The sequence below is a fragment of the Silene latifolia genome, chromosome X (assembly GCF_048544455.1).
Source record: "Silene latifolia isolate original U9 population chromosome X, ASM4854445v1, whole genome shotgun sequence".
Classification (NCBI taxonomy): domain Eukaryota; kingdom Viridiplantae; phylum Streptophyta; class Magnoliopsida; order Caryophyllales; family Caryophyllaceae; genus Silene; species Silene latifolia.
In genome coordinates this window covers 121,693,365-121,707,555 of record NC_133537.1, presented here as the reverse complement: position 1 = coordinate 121,707,555, position 14,191 = coordinate 121,693,365, and the positions used below count along the sequence as shown (strand labels likewise).

General features: G+C 34.0%; 1 non-coding gene across 1 annotated transcript; it reads right to left on the bottom strand.

Annotated features, from left to right (window-relative positions):
* Positions 1 to 266: 266 nt before the first annotated feature.
* LOC141625761 (small nucleolar RNA R71) lies at positions 267 to 373 on the bottom strand. Its single transcript, XR_012535523.1, has one exon. It is a non-coding gene; the product is annotated as a small nucleolar RNA R71 (small nucleolar RNA).
* Between the last annotated feature and the right edge of the window lie 13,818 nt (positions 374 to 14,191).

Here is a 14,191-nt window from a genome sequence, read left to right as displayed (position 1 = left end):
TCCAATTAGTCGAAAAAAGCCAATTTGGGGGTATGCCTAGTGAAGACCCTCATTCTCATATGGAGACTTTTTGCCACTATTGTGATGCGATTTCTCAAACCGGTGTAACTCAAGACCAAATTCGATGGGTCTTATTTCCTTTTTCTCTAATTGGCACCGCGAAACAATGGTTAAAAGGCCTTGATAAGGCTACGCTCGGAATTAATTCTTGGAAAAAGTTGGCTCTAGCTTTCTACAAAAAGTTTTATCCACCGGAAAAGACTAACATGCTAAGAGCTCAAATTACGGGCTTTAATCAAAGGGATGAAGAATCTTTGTATGAAGCTTGGGAGCGATTCAAGGGAATTTGTCGCTCATGTCCTCATCATGGACTTAGCGAGTGGTTCTTGGTACAAAAATTTTGGAACGGTCTTTATGAAGATTCAAGGAACATTCTCAGCATGGGATCAAATGGAATGTTCACCGAAGTTTATGACAATCAAACTTGGAATAAAATTGAGGAAATGGCGGTCCATAACTCACAATATAGTAGACCTCGCAAGGCTACTAGAGGAGGAAAGCATGAAGTGGACTCCATTACTCAATTGGGTGCTCAACTTAGTGCTCACATTGATACCATCAATTTGAAGTTTGAAAAAGCTATGGCTAGACTTGAAGAAGCCTCAAAATCACCAAAGCAACATGTTAATGCCATGACGGCATCTTCATAAATCCCAAGTGGGATATGTGAGAATTTTGGAACTTTGGAACATGACCAAAGTGAATGTAGGGGAACAAATGAATAAGTGAATGCTTTCCAAGCATACAAGAGTGGTACCCCTTATTCAAACTATTACAATGAAAACACCAAATTCCACCCAAATCTCTCATACAAAAGCCAAAATGTTCAAAACCCTCAACCAACATACACCCCACCTCCCATGAGAAACCAAAATCAAAGACCCTTTTACAACCAAAACCAAGGTTACCAAAATCAAACTCCATACAATGAATAAAATGACCAAGGTTTTGATGTTCAAAAAGCGGTCCTCCAAATGCAAAAGAATCAACAAGAGTTTTTCACTCAAATGCAAAAGGATAGTCAAGCAAAGGAAATCACCATCAACAACATCCTAGCTCACACCAAAATGTTGGAAACCCAATTGACTCAACTAGCATCTTCAAGCTCACAAAGACAAAAGGGGCAATTACCACCTCAAAGTAATCCCCCAAGACATGAAACGGTTAGTGCCATTCACTTGAGAAGTGGTACGAGGTATGAAGCACCGGAGAAGCAAGTTGAGGATGAAGTTGTGGAAGCTAGGGACAAAGAAGAAGTTGTGCAAAACTCCAAGGATGGAGAACCATCAAAATAAGAAATTTCAAAGAAAAATAAAGGCAAGGCCAAGGAGAAGGAGCCCATTGTGATTATACTTCCTTTTCCAAGTCGTCAAGGCAAGCCCAAATTTGATGACCAACTTGGAAAATTTATGGAGATTGTGAAGAATTTGGAAGTCTCGATTCCTTTCACGGAATTAATCAATCACGTGCCGGCCTATGCAAAATACATGAAAGACATCCTCACAAAGAAAAAGTCGATCCGGAAGCTTGATACTATCACCTTCACTAAGGTGAGTAGTGCAATACTTCAAGGGAGTTCACCTCCAAAACTTAAAGATCCGGGAAGCTTCTCAATACAGTGTACCATTGGCGACACCACGATCAACAAATCCTTATGTGATCTAGGGGCTAGTGTGAGTGTTATGCCGTACTCGGTGAGTAAAAGGTTAGGGATGGGAGAGCTTAAATGCACCAATATCACACTCCAAATGGCCGATAGATCGACGAAGACACCATTAGGGATATGGGATGATGTTTCCGTTAGAGTTCGGAAATTTTTCATCCCGGTGGACTTTGTCATTGTTGACATGGAAGAAGACTCCAATATTCAAATCATTCTAGGAAGACCTTTCTTACACACCGCGGTTGCGGTGATAGATGTGAAGCATGGAGAGCTCACTCTAGAAGTGGGAGATGAAAGCATAACTTTCAATCTTGACAAGACCATGAGAGCTCCCCGTTTGCATGAACCATGTTTTATGGTTGATCATTATAGCCGGAAGGATGATAGGAAGAAGTCGGAACTCCAATGGAAGAAGAAAATTGAAGATGCTCCATTCAAAGAGAAAGTGAATTGTAACAAAGAGAGCTTGAAAAGCTCACCAAAGTCAAGCAATGAAGAGGATGGCCTCATTGGCCAAGACAAGAAAGTCGGAGAGTTGTCTCTATCAACTCAAGAGATCTTTAGTGATCAAGTAGATGAAGTTTGTGGTCTTTGGGACGATGAGTTTGAAGGGATTTTCAATCCCTACATTGGTAATGCTATCGATCGACCGACATGAAGGACAACAAGGGCAAAGGTCTATTGAATATCTTTATCATGATAATGAACAAGCTTTTGACTACTTTTTCAAGGTGTTGAGCAACATCAACAACACCTTGGACATGCCCCCATGACATCTCACTAAGGATGAGAGTTTGGTGGAGTCCTCCCTAAACCACCATTTGTAAATATTTCTAACCCCTAACTCGCATTTTAATTCTCACATTGCATTTTTGTCATTTTTGGATTTTTGTGCTTTGATCAAGATAATTATCATTTTTGAGAGAAGTGAGGGAGGGACTAATGATTCAATTGATGTGTAGTGCTTTAGCTTAGTGTGGGGATAGCAATTGCCTAGGCTATTCATGCCTTTGTAGTGCCCCTACAATGAAGAACACGGGATTTGAAAAATGAAAAATGACAAGGGATATGCAAGTGCACAGATGGAACTGAATCCAGGTAGAACAGGGAGAATCTGAGCGTCTTCATGGGAATCCGCTCGTCTTCAGGAAAGACGCCCGTGTTTGCCAGAATCCGCCCGTCCATTTTAACTGAAAATTTGAAATTTTGGGACTGTTGAAGAATCCGAGCTGTTGGAATATGTGTCCTCCGACAATAATGCGATCACGACTGTTGATCATGATGATCACATGTTTAAATCTCATTATAAAGAATACAATTGGGAAGTAATATTGTTACTGTCAACTGGTCAATATATATCGGTAATGATTGGCTGACTAGAGTTTGACATTACTGTCATGCGACGGTGGTGATCAGTTGAACCCCTAGGTCATACCTATAGGGCAACACTCTTAATTGATTATTTAATTAATCGTATAATGTTATGAGTTAATTAAATTACTTGAAAATTGACGGACGATTTTTGGAAGTAAAATTTACGTATCAAATTGAAATGTGATTAAATGAGATACGGTCTGAGTAATTGAATTGTATCATTACTCGGATGAAATTATTGTTTAAAGAAACAATCGAAATTGAATGAATTATTATAAATACAATCTGTTGTGATTTATAAATGGTAAAATATTTTGGCACAAGTAATTGTGAAATTACTAAGTCGATTTTTGTATGTGACGTATTTTTATTAATACGTTGATTTTTAATATGTTAAAAATACATAACAAATTTATGTCACATATGACGTGTGACATATTGACAATTGACAAAAATAATATGGAATCCATATTATCAAGTGGGCCGAAAATTAGAGGGTTTTTAAGCTAATTATATGTTGATTGTAATTAGTGGAGGGCATGATGATTACTCTAGTCACTAGCCATGCAACCCTATTGTTTATTGTGAAGAACAATTTTTCCATGCATTGGCTCCCCAAAATCCCTCCTCTTACACGGTTTTGAGAAGACAAAAACCCATCATGGTTTTTCTATAATTTTTACCTAATAATATACAAAATGTTGTAAATTATCATTCATTCATTCACTCATCCAAAAATTAGTATTCTAGAGAGAAAAATAAATCTCTTCTTCTTCTCTCTATAAACCGAAAATATTAAGAGTATTATAATATTTTTGGGTCAATTTTACTAGATTAATATTGTACTAGTTCTCATAATATTAATCTTAATTAAGAGAAAGCTTTGGGTATTAATCCTAAGGAGAGATCCTACACTTGGATCTTGTTCTTCCATCTTAGGAAAGCTCAAGAACAAAAGAAAAGGAGATTTCTTTTGTGCCCAATAAAACCAAAATCACCAATGTAAGAACATGATTTCTCCTCTATTTTATCATATTGTTTGCATGCATAAAATCCGTATTTAATTTTATGACAAATTAATTTAGACATATATGAGTATGTTAGTATGTATAAAGATCTACATTTCTATCAATCGGTATCAAGAGCCACGGTTGTTTGCATGCAAATCGGTTAAAAGTTTTTCCGAGTTATAAGAATAACAAATAAAACTTGTAAAATTTGTGTTATTATGAGATATCACGAAATTAATCCATGCATGTTAATATTTCTGGTCCTAAAATATTTTAGGATATTTTGGTTAATTTTTCGGATTTTTATTGTTCATATTATACAATAATGGCATTTAAATATGATTTTATGTGTAAAAATGTCATTTTTGGTCTAAAATTAGCTATACTTCGAATTTTCAGTTGATTTTTGGATATGTTGTCACATATATTATTTTGAGATAACCTGTAAATTTGCATAATTTTTGGACTTGTTATGCTCGAAAAATGAATTTTTCATTATTAAATTCGGATTTAGGTGAAAAATAGGTTAATATGAGTTAAATTTCGAATCTAGTCATAGAAAATTAATATATTGTCACATGCAATTTTGCAAGATGTGTGTAAAATAATTGGCTATAAAGAAGTCTTTTTGCATGATTTATGGATTTTTGAAGAAAAATAGCATAAATAGTGACATTATTAGTGAAAAATTAATATAACATAATCTATGACTTAGGAAAAACGTCTAATGTTGCATTTTATTATCTTTTTCAGATCTAAAATTGAAAAGTTAATGAAAATAATTTTTCCATGTTTTTATGATTATTTTATTAAAAATCGATAAACCGCAACATTGTTTTTCCGGGAAACTTTCGAAATTTTTAACCTAAGATTTTGAATATTATGAGTGTCATGGTATTTTTCCAGAATGTTCATGAGTTTAAATTTCAAATTTCAAATTTATTTGAAATTTTGTGATTTATTTGAAGTTTAATAGCTTATTTTTTTAATTTTTGGTCCATTTATGAACAATTTTATAAAATATGGGTTAATTATGGTCAAATAATTAGTGAAGACTAAATTTTGAGTCCTAAGAGGTTAGGGGTAATTAACTTATGCATAAATATGATTTTATGTATTTTTGTGATTATAAAAATGTTGAAATCACGCAAATCCGTAAAAACCGAGTAATATATGAAGGAAATGTAGATTCATATACATATTAACATACTCATATATGTCTAAACTAATTTGTCATAAAATTAAAACGGATCTTATGCATGCAAACAATAAGATAAATAGAGGAGAAATCATGTCCTTACATTGTAGATTTCGGCTATTAGGGCACAAGAGAGATCACCTATCTCTCTTGTTCTTGAGCTTTTCCAATGGAAGAATAAAGATCTAAGTGTAAGATCTCTCCCTATGCTTTATACCCAAGGCTCCTCTTAATATAATTAATATTACAAATACTAGTTATAATATTAATCAAGGTAGAAAATTGACCCAAAATATTTATAAACACATAAATATTTCGGTATTATGGAGGGAGATGTAGAGAGCTTTTTATCTCTCTAGAATACTAATTTTTGGATAATAAGTTGAATGAATATCACTAACACATTTTAGTGTAATAATAGGTAAAATTATGTGAAAAACCAATGATGGTTTTCACATAAAAAACCGGGTGGAATGGGGGGCTTTTAGGGGAGCCAATGCATGAACACTTTTGTCTTCACAAGAATATTAGGGTTGCATGGCTAGGAATGTAGGTAATCATTGTGTTCTTATAATAATTAAACAAACACAATATTAGCTTCCACTACCCCTTTATTTCGGCATTCATGGATTAACAAGTGATCCATTTTATTTTTGTCAATTGTAAATATGTCACATGTCACATGTGACATATATTTGTTATGTATTTTTAACATATTAAAAATCAACGTATTATCAAAAATACGTCACACACAAAAATCGACTTGGTAATTTTACAATTACTTGTGCCAAAATATTTTACCTTTTATAAATTACAACTGATTGTATTTATAACAATTCATTCAATTTAATTGTTACATTAAACAATTATTTCATCCGAGTAATGATACAATTCAATTACTCAGACCGTATCTTATTCAATCATATTTCAATATGATACGTAAATTTTACTTCCAAAATCGTCCGTCAATTTTCAAGTAATTTAATTAACTCGCAACATTATACGATTAATTAAATAATCAATTAAGAGTATTGCCCTTTAGGTATGACCTAGGGGTCAATCGATCACCACCGTCGCACGACAATGTCAAACTCTAGTCAGCCAATCATTACCGATATATGTTGACCAGTTGACAGTAACAATATTACTTCCCAATTGTATTCATTTTAATGAGACTTAAACATGTGATCATTATGATCAACAGTCGTGATCGCATTATTGTCGGAGGACACATATTCCAACAATCTCCCACTTGTCCTCGACAAGTGTGCGTCACCAATTCTCTTGTCCTATTACTATCTCCCACTCAATGCAAGGTGTCTTTCAGGTCGTACTTGCAAGTGATCATATCGAGAGTGGTTTCCTCGATCTGGAGAATAACTGATTGACCGGATTTATCCACTCTGGATACCATCCGAGCGTGGCCACGCATTTCCAGTTCATTACTCCTCGAGTGGCCCTGAGATATTGTTATAACCCTGACAAGGGGTGGACAATTCCTATCGCACTCATTCCCTTCGACTAGCCACAACCATCATAACCCAAAATATGCCCATTTGACCCCATTTACGAAGGTCGTAGTAACACAAATCAAAGTTAATCTGAAACTGTGCCATCTTAGGCGAATAGTCTTTAGTCAAAAGAATCGACTCATTTGAATACTATAGTAGCTCTCGCCACGACCAGGCTGTATAAATTTGCCAGAACTCTATAAGCGGTCATAAGGCCCGACAAAATGTTCCTAACAGTCTGCCTATGTGATCGACTAGTCATCTCACATGACTGTATGGCACTTGAACTTGCCATCAATCGCCTCACACTCTAGTCACTTCGAGACGTCACCTCATATAAGTAACTATGGGCAAAACAATGTTAATCCATGTTCACTTTAACGGGGTTCAATTGTCTCTACAACCCGTTTGGATATAACAATGTTCAAAGTGAGTTAATAATAACTCAAACGACAAATGTCGACATCACACTCGGGTAGTCAAAATCATATTACAACCTTGTGATGTTTATCATAAGTGTAAACACTTATTGACTGCAATAGAAGTTTAACATCTCATGTGTCCATGTGTTCAAACTTCTTACACTTGCAATTTCCTTCACATTCATGTTCTCATACCATGAATTTTACCAAGTACACATCAAGGTTCTCGACCTTGGTTTTGGTTCTTTAACTTGAAAGAACTTTCTTATCGATCATCTCATAACGAACGAATTTGCGATGAATAATACAACTTGTACCGATCAAGTATTCCATCCACACACAATGCACTAGGTATATGTTTTGTAGAATCTTGTAATAGTTGACAAGATTATTAGCTTAGTACTTCTCACAAGTCCTAGCTTAACTAGGAAAGATTGTTTTTGAAAACCTCTTATTCAACCAAGCATCTTTCCAAAACTTCTCATTTCTCTTTTCAAGTTTGAAAGATTTGGGATTCTCATAAATCCTTATATGTGCTCGGATCTTCTACAAAATGTGCAACCTCTTATCACATAATGGAATATTCCGTCAAGCACTGAAATCGCTCATCGGATTCTACTTGAGAATTCATGACGTTTTACATTATGGCTCACAAATCAATCATCATGCTCTTATGCATATGATTCATAATTAGACATGTATGTGATTATTTTAACGGCGGAAACATTAGTTACTAATAATCATGAGATCAACCGTTCTCAGGTTCAATGAACTACCATGACTGCTAATGGTAATTCCATTTTCATTCATATGAATAACCTACGTGAATGTTGACACGATGTATATCTCTTAATACTAATCCAACATCCCATGATGTAATTGGATTCATCATTGTCCATTTTCATCCAGAATTGAAAACTCAAAAGCTTCTTTATGAAAGAAGGTATTTAGCTCGTCATTCCTTAATGAGTAATGAGTTTTATACATTCAAGGATGATAGCTCCCACTAAATTCCATGTCTTCACATGAGAATTTCCTAACTCCCACTCAATTCAACATATTTCGAAATTGACTTCTCAATCGAAATTTGTCAAGGATATAAATATAAATTGCTTTGCCAAGTTACTAGGATAAAACCATATATGTTCCCATCATATCCTTTCAAAAATGCCTATTTTGAAGTGGTCTCATCTCAACCTTACGGAAAGAGATTTTTAAATCTCTAACACACTCATGTCATAATGATGTGTAGCAATGTCATTATTCAAATATAAACAATATCTAGAATACGTCCTTCGGAATACTCTTTCGGAAGGAGGATTAACCATTTCCTAGCGAGGTTAAGCAATGACATTTGCGTGGTTAAAACGTTGGCTATTGAAGATATCAGAATATCAATCTTTGCAACTTAATCTTGATTAATATCATAACTAGTATGTTACTTTGATTCATTTAGGCTCTTAAGTAAAACTCATGGTTGAAACTAATGGTCAATTGTTTCATAAACTTAGTCAAAAACTTGTTAAGACTATACATTAGTTATTTTTCTTCCAAAACTTTCTTTTGGTCTCCTCGTGTAGTTATCTTGAGAAAATACTCTTATGATTACTACACTTGGTCTTTTTAGTCATATAGAACTAACTTGAGACCATAGATCTCATCTATTCGGCATACTATGTAAATAGATATACCTTTATTCAAATCATTTTCTCTTGCGTAGATCTACATTTACACAAGTACACAATTTTATCTTGCCTTGTGTGATGTGTCCTCATTTTTCTCCCACTCTATCTTTAGAATAAATACACTATATATTCAAAGATAGCATATGAGACACAAATTAATGACGTTGAAGTATAAGGAGAACTATCTCATAGATAGACTAATAGTTATTGTTTTCATATGTGTACTTGGTGATTGACATACCTTTAGGAGAGTTCATAGACTCAAAATCACTTTATAAGTGATCATACACACGCCTTAAGCATGTGGACATATAATGAAACCCGTCATTATATTTGTCTATTAGATCACTTTAAGTGAATGATCTTATGTTTCAAAACGCAACCATTTTAAAGATGAAATTTAGAACATTAAAAGGATAAATGATAAAACGGGTGACTTGGGTTGCAAACCAAGTCACCATCATCCAAAATACAAACCATTATCCAAAATACCTTTCCATGTCGAACACGGAAACTTAAAGTTCTAAAAATTCAAAACATAACTTAAAATAAGACAATGAAAAACAAAGCTCCATAAAAGCTATCCTTAGCTTCTCCATGGTTTCTTATGCTTGTTTTTCTTTTCCCTTGTCTTTGCTTGGTGGAGGCCCTATTTACAATAAAAAGGGAGATACATTATCACAACTTTGCATCATAATACCATAGTTGAATTTAGAAACATAAAAGAAGGTTAGTCATTTACCTCTTTGGAGTGATCTTTCCAGCTTTGATATCACCAAGGTACTTGGAACAATTTCTTTTCCAATGTCCCATGCCATTACAATAATGGCACTTATCAAGAGGACCCTTCTTGACTTTGGAGGTGCTAGCTTCACAAGACTTAGCTTTGGTGAATGTGGGAGCTTGCTTTTTACCCTTCTTTCCACTCTTCTTGAACTTCCCCTTACTCTTTGTGCTTATGTTAAGCACATCCTTGGGAGGGTTCACATTTAACCCCATGTCCCTCTCGGCTTGCACAAGTAACTTGTGCAACTCCTCAAGAGACACGTCCTTGTCTTGCATGTTGAAATTCACCCGGATTTGCACATATGCTTTGACTTTAGACAAGGAGTGTAGAATCTTATCTACGATGAGTTCTTTGGGGATTTCAACCTTTTGAATTTTCAAGGTCTCGACAAGCTCCATGAGTTTGAGCACATGAGGGCTAACCTTTTGGCCCTCTTTGAAGTCGAGATCAAAGAATGCCGCGGCCGCCTCATATTGGACGATCCGCGGAGTTTGTGAAAACATGGTCACAAGTTTGGAGTAAATCTCATTAGCATTGCCCATTTTGAAGGCTCTCCTTTGGAGGTCCGCCTCCATCGCAAATATTAAGACATTTTTCATTGCGGCGGACTCCTTTTGGTAAGCCTCATAGGCTTCCCTAGTGGCCGCGGTGGACCTAGTGGAGGGTTCGGGTGGAGAGGCCTCGGTAAGGTAACGAAGCTTGTCGTCACCTTCGGCGGCTAATTTGAGTTGGGCATCCCATTCGGAGAAATTTGACCCATTCTTTTCAAGTTTACATCGATCCATAAAAGATCGGAGCCAAGATGAAGTAGCGAGTGGTGTAGCATTAGGAGTTGGTGTTGCCATTTGTTATGAAAAAGAAGTGGTCTACAAAACAAAATATAAGGAGTAAAACAATTGTCGTTTTAATAATACTCGTAAAAATGTATGATTTAAACAAGTTATTTGCATTTTTCTAGTGACCTCTACCCAACTAGATAAATGATTCCAAGACCCAAATTCATATCGACTTAGGCACGGTGGGGCCGATACATCCTTTATCAATATAACTCGGTGGATTAACGTTTAATCGATTCTACTTTTAGAACTCTTGGTCGATAATATTACATTAACAATTATCTATAGCCCAAAACACATCGACAAGGGCACGGTGGGGCCGATACATCCCTTATCAAATACTTTTGTTGAGTTCAATCCAAATTTCGAATAAATGTGTCCATGATCCAAACCCACATTAACTTGGGCACGGTGGGGCCGATACATCCCTCATCAACATGAATTCGGTGGATTAACATTCATCACCCACTTCCCCTACGTAACAAGGTTTGTACCCCGGTGTGGCCGAGTGCACTCCCTCACGAAATAGGTTTTCATGGTTTCTACTATTTGGTAAGGCTATGTCTCAATTGATAGTTTTAGCGAGAGGTCATGTCAATTTATTATCTATCACGTTTTAAGTGAACTAAAGCGGTGAACTATGATAATTTTAATTGACACGGTCGATATACTCGATAAAAAGACAATGCATGTTTAGTTATGGCGATTTAGCGATGCATGTGACATAAAATAAAATGCAAGCATAAAATAAATAAATCCTAGTATGGCCTTTCCTAAAATAGAAAAACTATTAATCTATTACATATTCGGAAACCAACTCCATTGGTCCCTTGAACTTCGGTTGTGGCACGCATCTCGAGGTAACACCGTCTTTATGTATCGCCATTCTTGAAGAAATCCGTCTTTAGGAACTCCGGAATGAATAAAATTACATAATAAATTACATAATTTCCTATTATACATTTGTAACTAAAATAAAATAAATCTATTAAATTACAAAACGGTGATACGAGATCACAATAAAAATTACAACCGAATCGATATTCCCATACATTTCGGGAAATACCAATTAAAATCTAAGGCCATACTAAGTAAAATACATAATTCAAAAATTACATAAATTAAAATTATGACAATCATAAAGAAAATGCAGCATTATAATATGTATGAACATGCTCAATTTTTATGCTAAATCGCCTTTAATTAGCCAATATCGTATATTACTCGGTTTTTACGGATTTGCGTGATTTCAACATTTTATAATCACAAAAATGCATAAACTCATATTTATGCATAAGTTAATTACCCTAACCTTTTAGGACTCAAAATTTAGTCTTCACTAATAATTTTGACCATAATTAACTTTTATTCACAAAATTGTTCATAAATGGACCAAAAATTACAAAAATAAGCTATTAAACTTCAAATAAATCCAAAAATTTCAAATAAATTCAAAATTAAAAATTTAAATTCATGAACATTCTGGAAAAAATCCATGACACTCATAATGTTCAAAATCTTAGGTTAAAAATTTCGAAAATTTTCCGTAAAAACAATGTTGCGGTTTATCAATTTTAATAAAATAATCATAAAAACATGGAAAAATTATTTTCATTAACTTTTCAATTTTAGATCTGAAAAATATGATAAGATGCAACATTAGACGTTTTTCCTAAGTCATAGATTATGTTTTTATTAATTTTCACTAATAATGTCACTATTTATGCCATTTTTCTTCAAAAATTCATAAATCATACAAAAAGACTTCTTTATAGCCAATTATTTTACACACATCTTGTAAAATTTCATGTGACAACATATTAATTTTCTATGACCAGATTCGAAATTTAACTCATATTAACCTATTTTTCACTTAAATCCGAATTTAATAAAGAAAAATTCATTTTTCGAGCATAACAAGTCCAAAAATTATGAAAATTTACAGGTTATCTCAAAATAATATATGTGACCACAGATCCAAAAACCAAGTGAAAATTCGAAGTATAGCTATTTTTAGACCAAAAATGACATTTTTACTCATAAAATCACATTTAAATGTCATTATTATAAAATATGAACAATAAAAATCCGAAAAATTAACCAAAATATCCTAAAACACTTTAGGACCAGAAATATTAACATGCATGTAATAATTTCGTGATATATCATAATAACACAAATTTTACAAGTTTTATTTGTTATTCATATAACTCGGAAAAACTTTTAACCAATTTGCATGCAAACAACCGTGGCTCTTGATACCGATTGAAGGAAATGTAGATTCATATACATATTAACATACTCATATATGTCTAAACTAATTTGTCATAAAATTAAAACGGATCTTATGCATGCAAACAATAAGATAAATAGAGGAGAAATCATGTCCTTACATTGTAGATTTCGGCTATTAGGGCACAAGAGAGATCACCTATCTCTCTTGTTCTTGAGCTTTTCCAATGGAAGAATAAAGATCTAAGTGTAAGATCTCTCCCTATGCTTTATACCCAAGGCTCCTCTTAATATAATTAATATTACAAATACTAGTTATAATATTAATCAAGGTAGAAAATTGACCCAAAATATTTATAAACACATAAATATTTCGGTATTATGGAGGGAGATGTAGAGAGCTTTTTATCTCTCTAGAATACTAATTTTTGGATAATAAGTTGAATGAATATCACTAACACATTTTAGTGTAATAATAGGTAAAATTATGTGAAAAACCAATGATGGTTTTCACATAAAAACCGGGTGGAATGGGGGGCTTTTAGGGGAGCCAATGCATGAACACTTTTGTCTTCACAAGAATATTAGGGTTGCATGGCTAGGAATGTAGGTAATCATTGTGTTCTTATAATAATTAAACAAACACAATATTAGCTTCCACTACCCCTTTATTTCGGCATTCATGGATTAACAAGTGATCCATTTTATTTTTGTCAATTGTAAATATGTCACATGTCACATGTGACATATATTTGTTATGTATTTTTAACATATTAAAAATCAACGTATTATCAAAAATACGTCACACACAAAAATCGACTTGGTAATTTTACAATTACTTGTGCCAAAATATTTTACCTTTTATAAATTACAACTGATTGTATTTATAACAATTCATTCAATTTAATTGTTACATTAAACAATTATTTCATCCGAGTAATGATACAATTCAATTACTCAGACCGTATCTTATTCAATCATATTTCAATATGATACGTAAATTTTACTTCCAAAATCGTCCGTCAATTTTCAAGTAATTTAATTAACTCGCAACATTATACGATTAATTAAATAATCAATTAAGAGTATTGCCCTTTAGGTATGACCTAGGGGTCAATCATCACCACCGTCACACGACAGTAATGTCAAACTCTAGTCAGCCAATCATTACCGATATATGTTGACCAGTTGACAGTAACAATATTACTTCCCAATTGTATTCATTTTAATGAGACTTAAACATGTGATCATTATGATCAACAGTCGTGATCGCATTATTGTCGGAGGACACATATTCCAACAATCTCCCACTTGTCCTCGACAAGTGTCGTCACCAATTCTCTTGTCCTATTACTATCTCCCACTCAATGCAAGGTGTCTTTCAGGTCGTGCTTGCAAGTGATCATATCGAGA